The sequence below is a fragment of the Amphiura filiformis genome, chromosome 3 (genome assembly GCF_039555335.1).
Source record: "Amphiura filiformis chromosome 3, Afil_fr2py, whole genome shotgun sequence".
In the NCBI taxonomy this organism is placed as follows: Eukaryota; Metazoa; Echinodermata; class Ophiuroidea; order Amphilepidida; family Amphiuridae; genus Amphiura; species Amphiura filiformis.
In genome coordinates, this window is record NC_092630.1 from 56,512,853 (window position 1) to 56,536,408 (window position 23,556).

The following is a 23,556-nucleotide window of genomic DNA, read 5'->3' on the forward strand; positions in this document are numbered from 1 at the left end:
CTAATGAAATATTTTTGAAAGAAACAGAGTGTTTTAAAAGTAGGAAAAGGATTCACGGAACAAAATATAAAGCCCATTTACAGTTAACCACTGACTGGTACGCATTGTGTTGTACTTTCTGTCAAACTTGGAATGAAGTGAATTGACGCATGCGTTAGGTAATTTCTTCGCAATCAGTCAACCGATTCAAGTGAAATTCATAATAAGATGGACTATACACTGTTTTTTAAATTTTTGGATTGTGATGCCTATTTCTCGACTTATGTTCAAATTCATTCACCCGGTAATTTTTTATGGGACACCCTGTCCAAATTTTGGGGGGAAAAATCCACTTTTTCAAAAATTTTTCAAAATTTTGAATAAATAAAGTCCACTTTTTCAAAATCAGCCCCTCCCCCCCAAAAAAAAATATTTAAAAAAGGACTTATTTTCGGTTTTATTCCCCAAGATTATTTCCTGCTACTTCTCGGGGGGGGCTGTGTTCCCACGTTCCTGTCGTGGGCAAATATGCAAAAGAAGAAAAAGTGAAAGAAAAACTTATTTACATAAATTAAATGTGTTATATAACAGCTCAGCGTTGTTAATGAGCGTGATGGAATAGAGCACTGTGGATTAGACTGGAGCCGATTGGATGATCTCGATGATTGGATTATCCCGATGATTGGATGGATTATGAGTGGATCTGGTACTCAAGTTCAATATCGATTGCTTGCATCATAGTTACGGCGTCCTTAGTTACCATTCAGTGACACTAGTGTGATACGTTATCAATGTGTCATTTGACTCATTTCATATGCAGAACTCCGTCATTTCACAACGCGAAATCTCACACTGTTCGTCATCATGCCTAGAATACCAGAGTCTACTCGAGTTCGAATCATCAACCTCAAACAGCGTACCTGTGGTCTTTCACTCCGGCGCATTCGTGCTAATCTGATTGCGGAAAAACGTGGCACGTATAGTAAAACCGGCATCGGCGATTTTATAAAGCGCTACAAAGAAAGAGGCACAATCGCGGACATCCATGGGCATACTGGAAGGAAACCAGTTTTTGGCCATCAAGTGAGTCAACGAATTGATGACATCATGGAGGCCAACTGCAAAACCACGTCATTTGACTTGCAACGCATTCTTCTCGATGAGACAGGCGTAAAATATAACTCGAGAACTCTTCTTCGAGCTCGCGCTAGACTGGGATGGGTTAGCACTAGAAAATGTAAAGCCAGATATTGCCATTTAACTAGATTAAATAACCGTCAAGCTCGATTAAGATATGCTAGGAAGTTCATATCCGAAAATGAGCAGTTAAGGGACATGATTTTCTCAGGCAAGTCCACTATAGATATGCGGAATTGCAGACTCCACGTATGGGCAGGAATCTCTCGTCGCGGGGCTACACGAATATGCCGTTTTGATGGGATAATGGGGACAGACTTTTATACTGAAGAATTACTGCGAAACACGCTGCAACCATTTCTTGAAACGCACTTTCCTGATGGACATCGGTTTATGCAGGATAACAATCCCATACATACATCAAGGGCAGCTCAAGATTTCATGCAAACAAACGGAATCAACTGGTGCCGTACCCCAGCAGAAAGCCCAGACTTGAACCCTATTGGGAAACTCTGGCACGACTTGAAGCACTACTTGCAGACAAACGAGGAGCCCAAGAATAGTGATGAACTTAAGAACGGTATAGAAACGTTTTGGAGCACCAGAGTTACGGCTAAAGAGTGCCGTCACTATATAAGCAATCTCAGCAAAGCAATCCCAGAGTGCATTAGGCGAAGTGGTCGAGCAACTGGGTATTAATTATTCAAACGGCTCTTTTCAGAGCCACCAAAATGGCATGGACCGACAGCATATGTTCTACATGTATAATAGACATAAGGGCCGCTACAGACTCTCAAGTATAACTCGACGTAGAATTTTCGATGCAACATGTTTTTGTTATTTGGTATGTTCCCGTGTTTGGGTTCTAGCGAATGTTTGATGACGTAAAATCGATAATATATCATGTATAGGGCCTATGTAGAATATCTGGTGGAAAATATATCGATTTTGCGTCATCACGCATTCGTTGGAAGTTGGACATTACTGGGAATGGATTGGATGGCGTTTAATATTGATGACGGAGATTTTTGTTAAATTTGTTCTCTGATGTCTTTATTACTTTTATATATTTGTTTTTGTTTATGGTGGTTGTAATTTTCTATTTGTGTAATACTGGGTATACCTGTATATATTTTGAAGGCCTGGATGATGCGACAAAGAAAACTGACTTTGGATAATAATGTAACAGTTTGCTCTTTGAATATTGTATAATTATGGATTATGGGATAAAGTGAAACGTAGTGATGGTTTTCAATATTTGAGAAGGAAAAAATGGGAAAACTAAGGGCTGAATGGGGGTGCGAATGTTACACTGCTTGCGATACTACACATTCGGACCAGCACTTAGCAGACTCAAATTTAGAACAGATAAGAGGTACAAATTTGAAGGGCTCTTTTATGAGATCAAAAGCTCTATAGATTGAACAAGGTGACAAACCAAACAAATATCATTGTAACCGGGAAAAAAGATATTACATCATAAGCAAATGCGTCTAGAAAAGGTAAATGGAATACAAGTAAATTCTCAAGAGGAAATAATGAATGAAGTTTCTAAAAACTTGTTTCCGGCAGGGGAATCATTTGTCTCCCTATCATGTATACTATTACATAATTATCTTTGTTTTATGCGTTGAAATTTTGTGTAATAAGTCAATTAAAGGAGTATTTCGTGATCCTAGCATCCTCTTTTTATGACATTTTTCAGTAGATATCCACGAAACGAAAGCTTATTCCCAAAATTTTAATTGATTCCGATTTTGCGTTTGCGAGTTTATGTGTTATGTGTATTTCACTGCTCCATAGAAAATGTGTTGTAATTTCGTTCTGGTAATCAGAACGAAATTCAAATTTCACGATATTTTTGATAAATGAATTAATCTGCAAGAAATCTTTTGTACATTAGCATTATGTAGCCAGAGGTTTCCATTGGTATAAAAATCTCAACTTTTTTAATAGAAAAGTGGGGGGATGATGATGAGGATCACGAAATGCCCTTTTAAGGGTATTTTAATAAATGATATGTCTTTAAAGCGCTCCCAATATGCCGATGGCACAATCTAGATTTCGATGCTTCCGAATCTTTAAGAAATATTTCCAGGATCTGTGCATATATTGAAGGAGGTTTTATCTTCAGGAATAAACTAAGAAATCAAGATGGTTTAGAAAATTGTAATGGACATGTTGACGTAACACATAAAGGGATGTAGATTATTTTATGATATTTGATTGAAAGTTCAATATAGAACTCCTACAGATAAACGTAAATAGCAAAGTGAGTTAATGTACAATTACAGGGTGGAAAGATTATGTAGTCTCAATTTACAAATGATGTAAAATTAGGGACCGTTCACAAATACTTGTAAGGGGGGGCCTGATGCAACAAAAAAAATTTATCGCGAAAATTTTTCGGGGCCCCCTTTACAGACCTCGAAATTTTCAGGGCCCCCCTTTTTGACATGAAAATTATGGGTCAACCCCATAGAAAAGCATGTAAACTCAATTTTTCCAGGAAAATTTGTGGTCATTTTTTCAGGGCCCCCTTAGGAGGGTCAAAAAATTCAGCCCCCCTTTTTTGCATCAGGCCCCCTTACAAGTGTTTGTGAACGGTCCCTTAAGATGGTTTCAGTAAACAGAATAACACACAGGATTCTTGGAACAAATGAAATGTTGTTTAAAATGAAGAAACGTCAAAACGATAGAGAAGGAGGCGTTACCCCACCTTTTTATCAAATGTCCCTTTTCATCATGTTTTTGGATCAAAGTACAAAATATAATAACAGAAAAAACTTCCCATAGTCTACTTGTTACATTGACCCCATAGGTATAATGTTTGGTAAAGATGGTAATTATCTGATGAATCTAATCATGCTAATATTGTTTTATGGTAAATTCACATAATACAAATCAAAAATGAACGAAGGGAAACCCGATTTGACCATTTAACAAGAATTGAAGTAAACTGGGCTCAAAAAGAAACTTTTTTCAAGGTCATATCTTAAAATCCTGTCCATAAAAATGAACCAAAATTACACACATGATCACTTCAATACTCTACTCTAAACACATGCCAGTAACCAAACAGTTGTCCAACTGACATAACAGCAAAATGCACTGACATGGAACAGCATCCTGGACCACGTTCACAGCTCAATAATTGGCACCCACCACAAGAAACCTGTGATTAAAGTGGAATAATGTGGAACAAGACCTGTTTCTTGAATAAAGTGTATGAAAAGCATAAGCAGCCCCATTCCACACTATTCCACTTACTCTTTGGAAATAATCACATGTGTACGCATTCTCACATATTATTTTGCTGGGGGCCAATTATTCACAAGCTATTCCGTGCATTTATGTCAGTTGGACAACTGCTATGTTACCGACATGTGTTTAGAGTAATTTATATACCTTTTAGAAACATTTTGTTTTGTCATTAAATGTTATTTGTGTTGTGTGTTTTTTTGTTTTCTAAAAAATCCGGTAAATTTTGAACATATAACATTGGTAATATAGGTCGAAGATGTGTTGTGGGAGCTGGTGGATCCATACTGTATGTTTTTCTTTCCCACCACTAGCTCCAAGTACAGGAAATAAAATTTACGGACACTTTTCAAAAAGAGAAATGGCCTATGGTGTTAATATTTTTTTTTAAAGAGTCCCATATGTCAACCACAAGTGCAATTGTTATGAGTAGTGCTATCCCAGCAAACACAAAACGTTTTCGACATCATTCGCAAAAGATTATAAAAGGTGTCAGAAAACGTTTAAATGTGGGTTATATAAAGGGTATTTTAAGAGTATAAAACGTTTTCATAACCTTAAAATACATTTTTGATAATCTACTGCTCAGCAAACAAAAATGTTTTACAGAAAACGTTTAAATGTCGGGTTATATAAAGGGTATAAAAACGTTTTAATAACATTCCAAAAACATTCTTGAAAACTTGATACAAAACATTCTAAACAGAATGTTATTTTGGGGTTGAAAAATATTTTGCCCAAAATATTTTCAATAACGTTTAAAACGTTTTCATGACCTTTATATAACCCGACATTTAAATGTTATTAAAAGGTTTTGAAAAAACATTTTAAGAACATTTCTGTGTTTGCTGGGTTCAAATATTTTAACATAATGTTATTTAAGTATTGACACAATATTTGGCAAAAATGTTTGCAAAAATAGTTTACAATAACATTTTTGAAAACATTTAAAAATATTGTTGTAGTGTGTTTTCATTTAAAACGTTATTAAAATGTTTTTAAAACGTTTTTGTGTTTGCTGGGATGTATCCCTGGTGGTGATTGTGAATTATAGGCGGTGGGGCATATATTTTCGGGCAGGCTAAAAGGGGGAGGGCACAAATTTTATGACAAACCAAAAAAAGAGCGAAAATTGGGAAAGCGATTTTTGGCACAGATATTTGGACACCGTTTTAATATTACACCTTAAAAATGGAGAAGATAAATCAGTGTACTGAAGAGAGAGAATTTTAGGTCTATGCATTTTGCTATCTACTGAAGATAAATTTATGTACAAGGCTTAGGCCTAAACATAATATCTCATTGTTTAAATCAGACGTTTTGAAGGAGAAAACGCTACAAGAGTTTTGAAATGCTGTCAAAATGTTCATTGTAAAACATTTGTTCAAAATATTTTGTCAACACTTGTAATATCATGAATATGAAACGTTGATATGGATATTCTGTTTACAAAAAATGCCTGGATAAAAAGCTGTATACCTACACGTAGGTCTACACTCTCTTCAGTACTTTATTTTCATCGCGATTTTAATTACCTCACTGAATCTAAAATATACAATTAGGCCTACATCAAACGTATCACAGGATATCATTAAACAGGTTTTTCGTTTGGGTATTTGTAATAATATATATTAAGTATCTTCCATCTGAATAAAAGTATACCCTAGTTATGTCTCAAAAAAATTGAAAAATCCCATGTTGAATACTTGCTTCCTGAAATTTGTACATAGAAAGTATAGGACAATCTCTGAAAAACCATAACAAAAGGAAGCAATGACCAAATAATTGCCTATTGTTTTGACAATTTCAGGCAAATTGGACATCATCTTTAAAGAAAGTTATTTGTATTGATAAATTACAGCTAATAAACTTATTAAATCGTCAAGTAATTTTAGTATTTTCTTCTATATTTAACAAGAGCACCAAGGGTGCTGTAGCTCAATTGTTATTTGAAATTTGACGTAAATATAATGTTCAGATATATGTATAACCGTTGAATATATCAAATTGGTTTTTTTTATAAATATACTGGTATTTAATTGTGTTTATAACATTTCTTTATTTATCTATGTCAAGAATATTGCTAGTTGGTTTTATAAAAACGAGTTAACTCTCAACATTAACAATAAAACTAAATAATATAGTATTTGGTGCATCTCACATTCTTACCAAGTTCAACAATATGACATGCTTGATCATACAAATGAATTCAAGTATCTAGGTGTTACATTAGATCCACTTCTCATGGTGGGGATGTGAAACAAAATTTTAATTTTACGTGGCATAATGTACATGTATATAAAGGCCATTTATGTGCAACAGGGCCCTCCACCTTTGTTCATAACCATTAAAGCCTTAATGTCGATTTCCGTCAAATTTAAATTTTGTTATTCTTTTTTCAAAATGTTGAAATAATATTAGTAATAACTGCCGGGAAGGGTTGCTGTCCGTTTTAAGTTGAAATAACGAGGTAAAGTGAAAGAAACCCTACTAGTTATTTTGACCATTTAACATACAGTTCTATGGGAGGACATATTATCATAATTTTTAAAATTATGATAATATGTTGAACTTTGCTCTGTTGACCTACAAAGACAACAAATTTGGCTGATTCCATTTAGGTGCAAGTTGGGACACGTGTAAACATTACAAATATGCAAAAAAATCAGGTTTGAAAAAAATTAACCAATTTCATATTATAAGATCGTATATTAATGTATTTAATTATGTTTGTACTCACTAAGGTAGTGTGAATTTTACAGCCGAACTAAGTGCTATTCTTTTTATGGTCATTTTAGTGACTAAAATGGCCCAAAATGAGGGTTTTTCAATATTGCTGTTCATTTCTAATCATCACCCCCATAGACTTTACATGTAAAATAAAAACGCCCATAAAAATTGAATAGCACTTAGTTCGGATGTAAAATTCTCACAAAATGCTTGTGAGTGATTACAAAAATAATTAAATACTTTTAATTCAGGGGCTATGTGGGAATTTTTTATTGTATTTCTTGTGCAATGACATATAGGTCCTTTCACAATAAAATGTCCATGTGAAACAAAGGTGGCCTTAGGAACAACAGCATAGCCATCATTTTAGTGTGTGGGAGCATGGAAGTACTATCTACCAAAAACGTTTCAAAACGTAAAAGGGGCCACAGTTTAAAAATCTTTCCTGTGTGGCTTTTCACCCTTTTTAAACTTGGTCCCATTTATGAAAGTTTCTAAAGACCCATACGAAGTCATCTTTAGGCTGCTTGTTTCTTTTCTTAGTTGTCAGTGTTCATTTTGTAGAGTAAATGAATTAATGTTCGTCCGTAAAGACGTTATAATGTATTTTGATTTAAGCAAAAGTAGCAAATACTCACTTTGTTAAATTCTTCATCGTCTTGTGCGATTCTGCGCCTATGTACAGATGTAGGGCCTATATATAGCAGGTTGACAGACAGTCAATTTGCTAAGTATATATAATACTCTACTACTCTTTATGAACACGCAAGATAATAAAATATAAACCTTCAAATGTTTTTGATAATACATAGCCTTCGTCATATTGTACCGCTTTCGAACAGTCTTAAACCTAATTGTTGCATGTAGAAATTAGGACTCGTTCTTCATGTTATTACTACTTTACTGAATGGGACCAAGTTTAAAAAAGGGTGAAAAGCCACACAGGAAAGATTTTTTAAACTGTGGCCCCTTTTACGTTTTGAAACTTTTTGGTAGATATTAATTCTTTTTTGAGGTAAAAAATATTGCGCAGTAAGTGGTTCTTTGTAGCCATGCGAGGCGAACTAGTTGGATATCCATATTTCGCGGTTAATGGTTCTTTGTAGCCCTGCGGGCAAACTATTTCGCGATGAGTGATTTTTTGAAGCTTCGAGGGGCAAACTAGTTGGATATCCATATTCCGCGGTTTGTGGTTCTTTTAAGCCCTGCGGGGCAAACTAGTTCGATATCCTCATTTCGCGGTTATTTGTTTTAACGACCCGTAACCACCCCAATCAGCTGCATGGGGTAAAAGAATTATTACAAAATTAATAGCTGAACCCAATAGTTCAGACAGGGACTGGAAACGACATATTGATGACTATATAGAGTGTATTCAATAAGGGGTGGTGCAATAATTATGTGTACCCCGGGGGTGAATTCTCAAAATGGTCTGCCAAAATCGCTTGCCCCCCCTCTGGCCGTGCCAAAAATCTTTGCCCCCCCTTTCGACGTGCCAAAAAAACCTTTGCCCCCCCTTTTGATGTGCCAAAAAATCTTTGCCCCCCTTACACATGCAAGATTTTGGGGAACCCGAATTTAAAACCTTAAATTGTCTTATCATATAGTGCGAGTGCAGCGAGCAGGAAATTTTGCATATTTTAACGTGTTCCTAACGTTTTCCTACGCCTTTTTAGGGCGTAATATAGAAACAGTGCCCAAAATATCTGTGCCAAAATTGCTTGCCCCCCTTTTGACCTGCCAAAATCGCTTGACCCCCTTTGACCTGCCAAAAATGCTTGCCCCCCCTTTTGGCCTGCCAAAAATCTTTGCCCCCCTATAATTCACCCCCGGGGGTACACATAATTATTGCACCACCCCTAAACCCAAGCGGAACGAGATCTGGAAAGTAACCGCTATCCGAACCATAAACACATGCATGATCAGACAACGAGTGTTCAATTTCCTCATAGTTTCCCACGTTGTACACACGTCAGTCGAATTTGGCGGTGTTGGTTTGTTAGCCTTCAAGTTATAACATCGTTCACTTTGTGTTGAACATTGTATGTGGGCCTCACTGTAATAACATAAAGATCAGTCTGATCAGTGTGATATCATTTCAAGAGCTAAGAGGTCACTTCACATGATTAAGCTAAACAGCCTAATTCGGCCCTGATTTGGTAAAATGATCTAACTTGAAATCAAAATCGCTGTTTCGAGAAAAAGAGCTTTAAAGTTTGAACACTTGACGTTTTTCTTTTTAAGTTAAATAAATTATTAAACTTAGAAAATATATAAATCTCGTTATTTGGTGCAGAAAAAAGTTAAGAGTCCCACGTAACAGCGCATGGTAAAAAGTGAAAAGTAATTGAACAAAATGGTGTTGTTCAACGATGTTTTAATATAAAATTATACACTGACGTTTCGTGCAAAAATACTTTATCAAAGTGAGCAAAAACAACCATGACAGTCCCATCACGCGCCACTACAACGATATTCCCCATATTCCGTCTGATCTTAGAGTCACTGGCGCATGGCCTTCTCCAAACCTCAGGTTCAGATCACTAGCGTTGGTTGAAGGAACAACATACTATATACCATTACGGCACCCTTGCTGGCCCTGATAGCATCGGACTTAATGTCCAATTTTCTGCATTCAAACTTTAATTTCCTTTTGGTCACGCCCTGCCCATTTGGTAGATCTTCATTCTCACCATTATAGCAGTTTTTTGTATTAATTTCCTGTGTTTTCTAATTTTCTTTTTTCCTTCTTTCTTTCTCTCTTTCTTTCTTTCTTTCTTTCTCTCTTTCTTTCCTCCTTTCTTTCGTTTTTTTCTTTCATAGGCCTACTTTCATTATTCCTTTCCTTTTTAGTTCTTTTTCTTTTCTTTATTTCTTTCTTCTCTTTTCCTTCCTTTCTTTTTTCCTTTCTTTCATTCTTTCTTCCTTTATTTCTCTCCTTCTTTCTTTCTTTCTTCCTCTCTTTCTTTCTTTCTTTCTTTCTTTTTTTTTCTTTCTTTCTTTCTTATTTTTTTTGTTTCTTTCATAGGCCTACTTTCATTCTTTCCTTTCCTTTTCTTTTTCTTTTCTTTGTTTCTTTCTTCTCATTTCTTTTTCCTTCCTTTCTTTCTTTCCTCATTTCTTTCTTTCTTTCTTACTACATCTTCTCTGCTATAGACCTATGGCCCTAGATTGCCGAGAAGGCATTTACAAACACCATGCATGTGAAATGTTCCAAAGGTTAATGAACGAGAATGAAAAGAACAGATTAACTTTATCATGTTTGTCTCCCTATGCATGAGAGCTCATGAGTGCGTATATTTATGGCCTTTACAATATTTCCTTAAAGCGCGCTTCAGACTCCGTATTGTACGTACAATATTGTATGTACAATACTTTTCGTGACGTCAAAAAGTATTACACGTGCAATAAATAGTGTGTACCGGGAAAATATATATTTTGCTACAATCATAGGTTGCTTAATTGATACGGAGTTGCCAAATTTCTAAGAGTTCTAAATTTAGTGAGTGCACGGAATGATGAACATCTTTTAATGTCTTCTTGTATTCAACCATGGTAGGTATCATAACCTACCATGATTCAACTGTACTTGAATTATTATATAATCAATGGGCACCTTTTTAAAGTTAATAATACGTCGTATTAAGGTGGCTGTGTACTCTCAGACATGCATGTAGTAAAAGTGCAATAACTTTGTAATTATTCGCGCAAAACATATAAAAGTATACATTTTTATGAAGGCAAGACATAAATAAATCTTAATATAAATACAGATTTGGGGTAAAAACAACAATAAAGAAGAAAATAAGAAAAAAGTGAGTTTTTGGCAATATTTGTTAGGTACATCATAACAAAAAACACTCTTTCCAAAATATTTTATTTTGTTTTTAGCTCAATCTTGAGGCTCCATTCCAAAAACGGTTTTTTATTTTTTGATATTGGCCTTATTTTTTGAGATATTGACCATATAAGGCATCAAATTGAACTTTTAAAATTCACAAATGCCTATTTGCACAAAATGATGCCTAAAATCGGAAATAGACCAAAATAGAAAAAATGAGAAAACCGTTTCTTGAGTCGATCATGCTTTTTACGATGATCATATTTGCTTACCTATAGATGCTGTATTTATTGAGTTATCGTGTACCTAAATCGTCATTTTACCGAGAAAATGAACATTGAAATAATGGCCGTTGAAGTTTAAAGTGGTCACATTTTGCACTTTCATCGAATCTCGCAGGAGAATGCGGCAGTTTTTATTTTTCTACCTTACATTACATAAACATCGGGTAAATCCACGGCCCCTTGAGAAGTTTGAGCGAAATCCATTCATAACTTGATATTTAAATCGGGGAAAGAACTTGAAAAACCCACATTTTATCAGCTAAAACGGAGCCATTTGACCACTAGGTTTTTGTGAAATTAGCGCTTCCGTGTAGTTTCCATAAGATGCGCCGCGCATGCAGATAAGCGTCGCGTATGCGTAGCGTATTTGTGCGTTAACAAATTGCGTGATACGCAACGCGATGCGTTGTTGCGCGCGTGTACCCTGGCTGGTACAACAAAGATTTTCTTTCCTTTTCAATTTCAAACACGAGTGGAATAGTGAAATAAAATCCTTAAAATATTGCAGTTGGAGTTTACAAATCTGGATTTTCATTCTTTGTATTTATAAAATACATAACAAAGTACAAAAATTTCAAAAAAACTCAATTTCGCGAAAGAAACAATGTCTATAGTACACAGCCGCGTTAATACTAATATTAATAATATTAAAATTGTAATAATAATATAAATGGCACATTCAGATCTTATTTATTTATTTATAGATTTATCTATTTAGGCCTATTTATTTATTTATTTATTTATTTATTTATTTATTTATTTATTTATTTATTTATTTATTTATTTATTTATTTATTTATTTATTTATTGATAAATTGATTTAGAGATTCATTTATACTGATATTTAGTCATATATTGATTTAGAAAGTTTAAAAGTATTATTTGTAGGCCTTTGTATTTATTCTGGTTCTGATTTTATTGATACTGATATTTTTGTTAATTTTTAAAGTTTTGGCATATCATTCGTTACATTATAACACGCTGTGTTATGAATTTGCAACACCTTTTTACATATTGATATTGTTGAGGCATGTTATGATAGGCCTACTTATGATCATCACAATACATCCATAAACGTGTTAATGCAGTAACCGTAGCGTTAGGGGCACGGAAGCGCCCCCCCCCCTGATCTGAAATATTAGAAAAATCCCATAGGAAAACTGCCGAAAACGGCTGTGCTCCTCCCTCATCAGAACCGGATGCAACGCCTTCTATACTTTTTCATTCATTAATTATAGGCGTATTAATAGTAGGCCTAATGCGTTGAGTTTTTAGAAAGTAATATCCGCCTTTTTTTCTTTCTTTTTGAAATGACATACGGTACTTGTTACAAACACAAATCAGCATGGAAAACATTTTTTTTCGTCAGAGGCAGATATTTGGCCTATTCAGTGTCATAAAGCTACAAAATAGATGATCTTTTAAAATCATTTTTAAATGGCTATTTATTTTTCAACCTTATTGTTTGTATTTGTAATGTTCACACAATCTGAACATGTGCTTGTAGGACAACGATTTTGAATTAAACATGTTAATTGTGATATTTTGATTCCCCTAGGAACACCACAGTTAAGCGTCCAAAATTGTAAGTGGGTTTTCTTTTATTTAACCTCATTATTTCGCTAAAATTACTCGAAAATCCTCCTAAGAGTTGTTGTTACTAATAAACATTTCATAATTTTGGGCAAAGGATAGCCAAATAGTTGACCGAAATCGTATATTTGCACCAATATTTGACTGAAATCGTATATTAACATTACCGCCCTTCGTGGCTTTATTGCAAGCCAAAGTGTGAAACGAGATTACTTGAAATATATATTTCAGAGTTGAAAGAGTTTCAACCTTACGAATATATTTCTGAAATATGTCTCTCTGATTGGTTGATGGTCAAGAGGATTACGGCATCCTCAAAGCCTCTTGCTGTAATTCTCTAATCGATATCTATTATAGGACCGCTCTTCTGAAATCCATACAACCGTGTCAAATGAAATAGTCTCGAATCATAATTTGTGCACGATACAACGTTGATACGTCAGATTTCGGATTTTTTTTAAAATAGTCATAAATCACATTGAACAGGTTGAATGCTGGCAAAAGTAGATAAAATAACTATGGGTCGAATTTACATTAATCAGTGTCCTGGGGCCAGGATAACATAGATCAGATGAGCAGTGAGTAAAAACATTTGCCCTAAATCTTTATTTGATTTTTATTGTTTTATGAATTTATTAGGGCTACTGGTAAAGTGCAGAAAAAACCTCCAAACGCACTCTAGGATTTTTCATCAGCAGCAGTAGAAATTTCTCTTGCATAGATTTTCTGGTGACCACGCTTGGATTTAGCAAACAATGAACCGTCAGGGTTATAGCGCGTTATTTTATCTGATTCAACTCGTCGTGGCACGTATATTTATTGCACGTGTAATACTTTTTGACGTCACGAAAAGTATTGTACATACAATATTGTACGTACAATACGGAGTCTGAAGCTAGCCTTATGTTCTTGTTAGGTATGGGGTATTATTAAAATAAAAAAATAAAAAATATTAAATGAAATCCTGGCACAAATAAATCGTCTTCATTCAATTGTGCTCTCTATATAAAGCAAGTAGAAATAGCTTGTACACTTTCAACATGGGAACACGTTTTGACGTATCTATAATTAGTAAAAAGATGTAGCTCAGCGGCCAGCCAACAAAAAGTAATTGTCTACAGTAAGCAAAAGAATTAAGGTAGCAGTTGTGTTCACCCCTATATATCATAAATAAAGACAATTGTGTCAAAATTAAAACAAGTAGTCGATGCCTGTACTCGTTCGGTCTTATTTAAGACCTTATTTGTTGAAATTGGTTGAGAATTGAAGAAATGGTGATCCAAAACCTAATAAAGATGAGAAATAAAAAGTTGCACTTTTGTGTTCTAATCAATGAAAGCACGACGCTAGTTTTTTCGTGCCAATCAATGAAAGCACGGCGCTAGTTCTCTTATTCGCGAACGCTTTGTGTACAAATCAATAGGGCATGCAATGTGGCAAACTGCAACTTTTAAATTGGCATCTTCATTGGGTTTTTGGATCGTCGTGTCTTTATTTCTTGAACAATGTCAACGAATGAGGTCTTAAATTCGAGCTAAAAGATGCAGCTATTGGCTGTTGGTTCCAATTATGACATATCTGCCTTTGTTTACGATATACAGGGGGTGAACGTAACTGGTACCTTAATTATTTGGCTTACTGTATAGTAGGCCCTATACGAGAAACAAGATTTTCTCTCTGAATTGGCCGTATTTTTACGTGTAAGAAGATCAATCGCATTATCGTCTTTACTCAAAAATTTATAAAATAAATGGGCACTTCTGGGTTGGGCATCTATAGATTCTATAGAATTTAAGTATGATATATTTTCGATGGAATATATATTTTCACTTGAAAAGTTAGTAGTTTTCAGAATTGCAATTTCTGAATATTATATAAAAAGCACTAATAAGACTATAAATGTAAGAGTATGGGATCATTTTGAATGTTAATAAATGCGAAACGCCGGCGGTAGACACCTGCAATATCAGGGATTGCCGCGATTCTTGCAGTAGCTTTTATGAATAGAATACAATAGTGGATACAATAGCGGATACAATAGCGGAACAATAGAGCTCTCTTACGGGCAAATAAACCTCGTCGCGTTTTGCTAAATTTCACTTCTTCTTTTTCATGAACTAACCGTTATTTTTTTTAACTTTTTGCAAAACTTCGACCGAAGTTTTTAATAGTACTTCCATGGTGGGAGTAAAGCCAAACTCTGTCCCCATTTGTCAATTTTTGACCTTTTTCAGTCATTTTAATGACATACTCCAATCCCCATCCCCATTTTCATCACTGGAAATTTCTGTGTTGGGGATGCAACTTTTCCCCTAGCTCCCAATGCCACTGCTCAGGAGGGAGGCAAGGTGCTGAGGTTATTCTGCATATAAATTGTTAATGAATAATAAATAAATGAATGGGCACCAAATATCTTCAGGTATAAACTGACAGGAATATTATTAGCAGTAATAAACACAGAGGAATTTTTGCTTGAGCAAAGCGGTTCTCGAACAAAAACTTGGGGGGAAATCTACCATGTGAACGCTCTCAAGGATTCCAATTACTAAGTTTACCCCAAATTTATCTGTGTCTGTTAATTAGTTAATAAATGTAGGCTTCAAGACATCCAAATTGCACCTGCATTGCTGAAAAGCCACCCAATTTTTTTTTTTCTTGACCATCTGTTTCTGTGGGACATGAAATTGTTGGAAGTCTCAGGGAAAATCTTCAAAAGTTACCCATTTGGGCTACCAAACCATGAGCTTGGCAACCCTGATTACTTTGTCCTCGTCAAGCACTTGGACAAACACTCTACTGTTGACAATAGGTTTTAGTGGTTTATGCATATTTAAGAGCTTTAGAATTTTACAATCTCACATAAAAAATAATTACTATGTAAAACTATCCTCACAAATATCTGAGAGGTCTCTGCAAAAATACACATGCTCCAAATCTAAACCTCCATAAAACACAGTAACATCATTGGCAAAGCTAAAATGTAAACATGTAACAGATGACTTATATTGCTATATGACTATACCCTGGTGTAGCATGTAAGAAATTTAGGAATGAGATTATTCTTGTGAAACTGCACAATTTTTCGTGACAAATTGCTCGAAAAAGCACACTTCCTGTCCATTTTTCCCAGCAAAATAAGTAACTTTCATGAACAAACTTGCAAAGATCGCCACCTCAAATTACCAGCTCCATTACTCAAACGATGTAGCAAGAGAAAGTAAAAAACATAGAGAAATCCGGATTCCGGAGCATGCCTATAGTCTCAATTTGCTTGCAAATTGAGCTAACAAATCAAACAAATTTATGTTTTTGGCCTATATCTCGATAGTATAAAATTGGTCATTACTTCCTTTTGTCATGGCAGGGCATAGGTCATGGCAATGTTTTAAAAGGTTTATGCCGCATGACCTAGCATGCATAGTGGAAGTCCCAAGATAAAACCTTGTCAGCTATGAAAGATCATTTCTACCATCTACAGCCCAATTATGGAATTATCTTCCTGCCCAAATTCCAGCCATTAGATCGAGGGCCAGCTTCAGCAGGGAGGTTATTAAATCGCTTTCTGGTTGCTTCCTCGTCAGCAGCTTCGGAATGATTTTTTTTGTCTCTGCTGTTAATGCCCAGTTATGCCATGTCGTAAAAAAAGTTTTACAAGTATGAAAGTTCACTGGTACCATAACCCTGAAGTTATATAACTCTAACCTTTATTAAACTTTGGGACTAGCATACAAAATCATACCGAGACGGACAAGCAAACTTTATTTTTGGTTTAATTTCCCAAGTTTATTTCCCACACATTCTCGAGATGTTCTGACCGGGGAACTGTGTTCCCACGTTCCTGTCATTTTTATGACCTGGCAATGCATAATGGGCAAATATGCAAAAGAAGGAAAAAATTAATAAAAAGTCCAAGAAAAAATTATTTACATAAATTAAACGTATTATATAACAGCTCTGCGCTGTAAATGAACGTGATGGAATAGAGCGCTGTGGATTGGACTGTGAGCCGATTGGATTATCTCGATGATTGGATGGATTATGAGTGGATCTGGTACTCAAGTTCAATATCGATTGCTTGCATCATAGTTACGGCGTCCTTAGTTACCATTCAGTGCTAGTGACACCAATGTGATGACATGTTCAATGTGTCAGTGTCAATGTGTCATTTCATATGCTGAACTCCGTCTTTTCACAACGCGAAATCTCACACTGATCGTCATCATGCCTAGAATACCAAAGTCTACTAGAGTTCGAATCATCAAACAGCGTACCTGTGGTCTTTCACTCCGGCGCATTCGTGCTAATCTGATTGCGGAAAAACGTGGCACGTTTAGTAAAACCGGCATAGGCGGTTTTATAAAGCGCTACAAAGAAAGAGGCACAATCGCGGACAACCATACTGTAAGGAAGTCAGTTATTGGTGAACATGTGAGTCAACGAATTGACGATATCATGGGGGACAACTGCAAAACCACGTCAGTCGACTTGCAACGCATTCTTCTCAATGAAACAGACGTAAAATATAACTCGAGAACTCTTCTGCGAGCTCGCGCTAGACTGGGATGGGTTAACACTAGAAAATGTAAAGCCAGATATTGCCAGTTAACTGGATTAAAGAACCGTGTTGCTCGATTAAAATATGCTATGAAGTGCCTGTCCGAAGATGAGCCGTTTGGAGACATGATTTTCTCAGGCAAGTCCACTATAGAAATGCAGAATTGCAGACTCCACGTATGGGCAGGTATCTCTCGTCGCGGTGCTACAGCAGTTTGCATTTTTGATGGGATAATGGGGACAGACTTTTATATTGAAGAATTACTGCAAAACACGCTGCAACCGTTTCTTGACGTAACACACTTTCCTGATGGACATCGGTTTATGCAGGATAACAATCCCATACATACATCAAGGGCAGCTCAAGATTTCATGCAAACAAACGGAATCAACTGGTGCCGTACCCCAGCAGAAAGCCCAGACTTTAACCCTATTGGGAAACTCTGGCACGACTTGAAGCACTACTTGCAGACAAACGAGGAGCCCAAGAATAGTGATGAGCTTGTCAAAGATATACGGACGTTTTGGAGCACCAGAGTTACGCCTGAAAAGTGCAATCGCTATATAGACAATCTCAGCAAAGTAATCCCAGAGTGCATTTGGCGAAGTGGACGAGCAACTGGGTATTAATCATTCGAACGGCTCTTTTCAGGGCCACCAAAAATGGCATGGCTTGGACCGACAACATAATGTTCTGCAGGTATTAACATAAGGGCCGCTACAGACTCCGAGTATCATAACTCGACGTAGAATATTATGTAGCAAGTGTTTGTTATTTGATCTATTTATCCCGTTCTGGTGGTGTTTGGGTATAGCGAATGTTTGATGACGTAAAATCGATAATAATTATGTTATGTAGAATGTGTGGTGGAAAATATTATCAATTTTGCGTCATCACGCATTCGTTGGAAGTTGGACATTACTGAGAATGGATTGGATGGCGTTTAATTGATTAAGATGGCACATATTTTTGTTTAATCAATTTTGTTACTCTGATATCTTTTTTATTATTATTACTATTATCTATCTGGTTCAGATGGATTTACGCATTTACAGTAGAGGTTTGTAAAAATGTTGGTCTGAAATAAATTATGTGTGACAGTGTGTCTCTTACGTTCTATAAATATTAAGGTTTGGAAAAGGGTGACTTGTCAGAAAGTCAAAAGTATGGACACATTTAAGTTTCTCTTTTGCCGAAAGCAAATAAACCTAGACAATTTTTTGGGAATCGAGGCCAATATCACTATTGAATACAAACTTGCTACTGCATGTATATTTTGCAAACCGTATTATAACTAACTTTTGTTCATTTTGAACAATTTCAACAAAAACGAAGGTGTTTAACTCACTGATGAAGTCAATAGTGTAGTGGTGAAACGTCACTAAAACTTGAGTTAAACACCTTCGTTTTTTGTAGAATTGTTCAAAATGAACAACAAAAGTTATAGTTAAAATCAACATTCCTAATGAACTTGTTCAAAGACGTATTAAAACTATTTTACCAATTGTTATTAATGAAGATCAAACTGGCTTTGTTTGTGGCAGACTGATATATTGCAGAAAATATTCGTCTAATATAAAATTGATGATGTTATTAATTGTTTTTTAAAAAGATACGGTATCTCGCAACTTGATCACTTTTACTTTTAAAACTTTTTTAATTTTGGTAAGGATGTTATTTAAAAATGGTTTAATTCATGCACTTCATCCATGATTGTTAATGGCCACTAATTGTTTTAACATTTCTGCCGGTTGGCAGGGGGATCCATATAATGTCTCCTTATTATCAGTAGGGCTGTTGTCGAGTAGAATTTTCACTGTCGACATCGTCATCAAGATCCGACGTGAGCACGTTGTCGACAAAGCAATACATCAATAAAGTCCAAATATTAAGTTCAGAGACCACGTTATGCGTCATTTAATTACAAAATAAAGTAAATTAATCAATCCATCATTGTCATATTGTGCTTAATCATATATTACTTTTTTTTAATTTCATGATCAATAATTGTGATCTTAAATTTATCTGTAATATTGTTATTGTCGACTATTAGTCCATGTTAGTCGGCAATCGGGAATTGCTTTGTCGACAACAGGCTTGTCGACAACAGCCACAATTATCATGTATATATTATCTTTGTTGAAATTTTGTGTAATGAGTCGATTAAAGGTGTTTAAATAAATGATATGTATTTTAAACGCCCCCCCCCCCCAATATTCCAATGGCAGTGTCAAAGCCAGTGTCAAAAAGACCTCTGCAATTTTGATAGGTTCAAATAAACATAGCAAGAAAGAGCCAATATGCAAAAATTTGAAAATAAATTGGCGGTTGATGGTATCGTGACATGTTGGGAGTTAGTTTTAATACAAACCTGTCTGATATGGAGGATGTTAATTTTAACAAAGCTTTGACATCAATGAATAAAAGGAATAGGGCGAGCAAATGAAAAATTGTCAAGAGAAATGAAAGAAAAAATCAAATGTAATATTACTGTGCTTGGTCGCGTAGTCGTATAGTGAAATCATTCGTTCTTGCAAAGTTGCCCCTGGTTAACAAAAATTGAAGCAACTGTTTTACTACACATGATAACTCACGAAGAAATTTTCATATAACTGTAAAGAGTAAAGATAGAAGCTCAAATATATTCTGGTATACACTATCCTCCTAGTCGCAGGTTATTTGTGCTTTTAATAATCAGGATTTGGACTACAACTCGACTGCTAGGCAATCTCTGGTGGAATGATAAAAATATAATTGCTAATTGTAAACCAGTCAAAAACATTTGAGTTCCAAAGGAATTCTAGTGATAAATAATGATCTACTTGATGACAACGGTGGCTTTAAAACATTTGATTCTTTTTTTTGTAAACATGCGATATTCATACCAATTTCATAGAAAGTATCATATTATGAAATTGAAGGAGGTTTTAACTGCGGGAATAAACTACATGTAATAAGGAAGAAGATGGTTTTGAAAATCCAATTGTACTTAAGGGATCTGGAATGAGCGTTTCGACAGTATTTTTTGTAGGGCATGAGAGCACACCAGACATATCGAATTGCATTCTGAATACGAAGAATGTCTTTCTGATATCAAATAATTTCCATTTTTTGACATTCACGATATAATACAAATTTTATGACAAATTAATAAAATTTGATATTTTTTACATTTTTGATATATGACAGTCCTCGAAGTAAATTTCGTAAATCTAATGATATATTCTTAAAGTATATGCAGCTGGGAGGAAAAGCCGACGATCAATTGAAAATTTTGACCTTGAAGATATGGATTTTTTCCCAAAAAGACCTATTTTTTGGGTGTTTTGGGGGAAAATCCATATCTTCAATTCGCGTATAAGATGCATAATAAGATGGACTACGGTATACGTTGTTTTTTAAAATTTTTGGATTGTGATGCCTATTTCTCGACTCATGTTCAAATTCATTCACCCGGTAATTTTTTATGGGACACCCTGTAAAAGGTCCAAATTTTGGAAAAAAAATCCACTTTTTCAAAAATCCACCCCAAGTCCAAAAAGGTCCAAATTTTGAATAAATAAACTCCACTTTTTCAAAATCAGCCCCCCCCCCCAAAAAAATATATATCCTGGTTACGGGCCTGATATCGGACTTATTTTCGGTTTAATTCCCCCAAGATTATTTCCTGCTACTTCTCGGGGGGGGCTGTGTTCTCACGTTCCTGTCGTGGGCAAATATGCAAAAGAAAAACTTATTTACATAAATTAAACGTATTATATAACAGCTCAGCGTTGTTAATGAACGTGATGGAATAGAGCACTGTGGATTAGACTGGAGCCGATTGGATTATCTCGATGATTGGATTATCTCGATGAGTGGATCTGGTACTCAAGTTCAATATCGATTGCTTGCATCATAGTTACGGCGTCCTTAGTTACCATTCAGTGACACTAGTGTGATACGTTATCAATGTGTCATTTCATATGCAGAACTCCGTCATTTCACAACGCGAAATCTCACACTGTTCGTCATCATGCCTAGAATACCAGAGTCTACTCGAGTTCGAATCATCAACCTCAAACAGCGTACCTGTGGTCTTTCACTCCGGCGCATTCGTGCTAATCTGATTGCGGAAAAACGTGGCACGTATAGTAAAACCGGCATCGGCGATTTTATAAAGCGCTACAAAGAAAGAGGCACAATCGCGGACATCCATGGGCATACTGGAAGGAAACCAGTTATTGGCCGTCAAGTGAGTCAACGAATTGATGGCATCATGGAGGCCAACTGCAAAACCACGTCATTTGACTTGCAACGCATTCTTCTCGATGAGACAGGCGTAAAATATAACTCGAGGACTCTTCTTCGAGCTCGCGCTAGACTGGGATGGGTTAGCACTAGAAAATGTAAAGCCAGATATTGCCATTTAACTGGATTAAATAACCGTCAAGCTCGATTAAGATATGCTAGGAAGTTCTTATCCGAAAATGAGCAGTTAAGAGACATGATTTTCTCAGGCAAGTCCACTATAGATATGCGGAATTGCAGACTCCACGTATGGGCAGGAATCTCTCGTCGCGGTGCTACACGAATTTGCATTTTTGATGGGATAATGGGGACAGACTTTTATACTGAAGAATTACTGCGAAACACGCTGCAACCATTTCTTGAAACGCACTTTCCTGATGGACATCGGTTTATGCAGGATAACAACCCCATACATACATCAAGGGCAGCTCAAGATTTCATGCAAACAAACGGAATCAACTGGTGCCGTACCCCAGCAGAAAGCCCAGACTTGAACCCTATTGGGAAACTCTGGCACGACTTGAAGTACTACTTGCAGACAAACGAGGAGCCCAAGAATAGTGATGAACTTAAGAACGGTATAGAAACGTTTTGGAGCACCAGAGTTACGGCTAAAGAGTGCCGTCGCTATATAAGCAATCTCTACAAAGCAATACCAGAGTGCATTAGGGGAAATGGTCGAGCAACTGGGTATTCATTATTCAAACGGCTCTTTTCAGAGCCACCAAAAATGGCATGGACCGACAGCATTATGTTCTACAATGTATAATAGACATAAGGGCCGCTACAGACTCCCGAGTATAACACGACGTAGAATTTTCGATGTAACATGTTTTTGTTATTTGCTATCCCGTGTTTGGGTTCTAGCGAATGTTTGATGACGTAAAATCCATAATATATTATGTATAGGGCCCATGTAGAATATTTGGTGGAAAATATATCGATTTTGCGTCATCACGCATTCGTTGGAAGTTGGACATTACTGAGAATGGATTGGATGTCGTTTAATATTGATGACGGAGATTTTTGTTAAATTTGTCTTTATTACTTTGATTACTATTATCTATTTGTTTTTGTTTATGGTGGTTGTAATTTTCTATAATTATGTATAATACTGGGTATACCTGTATATATTTTGAAGGCCTGGATGATGCGACAAAGAAAACTGACTTTGGATAATAATGTAACAGTTTGCTCTTTGAATATTGTATAATTATGGATTATGGGATAAAGTGAAACGTAGTGATGGTTTTCAATATTTGAGAAGGAAAAATGGGAAAACTAAGGGCTGAATGGGGGTGCGAATGTTACACTTCTTGAGATACTACACATTCGGACCAGTACTTAGCAGACTCAAATTTAGAACAGATAAGAGGTACAAATTTGAAGGGCTCTTTTATGAGAACAAAAGCTCTATAGATTGAACAAGGTGACAAACCAAACAAATATTATTGTAACCGGGAAAAAAGATATTACATCATAAGCAAATGCGTCTAGAAAAGGTAAATGGAATACAAGTAAATTCTCAAGAGGAAATAATGAATGAAGTTTCTGAAAACTTGTTTCCGGCAGGGGAATCATTTGTCTCCCTATCATGTATACTATTACATATCTTTGTTTTATGCGTTGAAATTTTGTGTAATAAGTCAATTAAAGGAGTATTTCGTGATCCTAGCATCCTCTTTTTATGACATTTTTCAGTAGATATCCACGAAAAAAGCTTATTCCCAAAATTTTAATTGATTCCGATTTTGCGTTTGCGAGTTTATGTGTTATGTGTATTTCACTGCTCCATAGAAAATGTGTTGTAATTTCGTTCTGGTAACCAGAACGAAATTCAAATTTCACGATATTTTTGATAAATGAATTAATCTGCAAGAAATCTT